The following is a 1,148-nucleotide window of genomic DNA, read 5'->3' as shown; positions in this document are numbered from 1 at the left end:
TGCTGTTTTGCTTGATTCAACTGCAGTTCTATGTTCTTGTTAGCAACTTTAGTTTCATAGAGCATCTCTTTAAAGTTTGCTAACTGTTCTGTCATCAGGAGCAATTGTTGACTAAGCTCAATTATTTGTTCTCGAGGACTAGGGTCAGTGACTACTGCCATGGCTTCCTCTTTTGGAGAGAACTCATTGCTAGAGTACAGATATTGGTTTCTAGCAACAGTGTCTATAATCTCTTGAGCTTCTTCAATTGTCTTCCTCATGTGTATAGATCCACCAGCTGAGTGGTCTAAAGACATCTGAGCTTTTTCTGTAAGCCCATAGTAGAAAATGTCTAACTGTACCCACTCTGAAAACATTTCAGAGGGACATTTCCTTAGCATACCTCTATACCTCTCCCAGGCATTATAAAGGGATTCATTATCCTCTTGTTTAAAGCCTTGGATGTCCAGCCTTAGCTGTGTCATCCTCTTAGGGGGTAAAAATGATTCAGGAATTTGTCTGACAACTGTTTCCATGTTTTTATGCTTGCTGTAGGTTGGTTATTCAACCACCTTTTAGCTTGATCTTTTACAGCAAATGGAAACAGTAATAGTCTGTAGACATCCTGATCTACCTCTTTATCATGTACTGTGTCAGTAATTTGTAAAAACTGTGCCAGAAACTCAGTAGGTTCTTCCTGTGGAAGACCGGAATACTGGCAATTTTGCTGCACTATGATAATGAGTTGAAGATTTAGTTCAAAGCTGCTTGCTTTCATGGGAGCTGTACAGATGCTACTCCCATATGCAGCTGTAATGGGGTTAGCATATGACCCCAGAGTCCTTTTGGACTGATTAATCCCACTTGAGTCCATAATGGACAAAAGGGAAATGATAATGATTGCAAGGAGATAAATTTTGTTTTTTTTTTGAATTAACGAAAAAAAATAAAATAAAATAGAAGAAAAGTAAAAAAAACTCGAAAATCAAAAAGAAAATAAGATCAAAGCAAATTGAGAACTGAATCAAATAGTTAATCAAAAAGATTTTGAAAACAACAATTAAAAAGATATGATTGAAAAATTTTTATGAAAAAGATTTGATTTTGAAAAGAGGAAAGAGAAAAACACAAAAAGACACCAAACTTAAAATTTTAGAAAATCAAACACA

This window comes from Arachis duranensis, chromosome 2 (assembly GCF_000817695.3).
Source record: "Arachis duranensis cultivar V14167 chromosome 2, aradu.V14167.gnm2.J7QH, whole genome shotgun sequence".
NCBI lineage: Eukaryota > Viridiplantae > Streptophyta > Magnoliopsida > Fabales > Fabaceae > Arachis > Arachis duranensis.
This window is presented reverse-complemented; position numbering follows the sequence as displayed.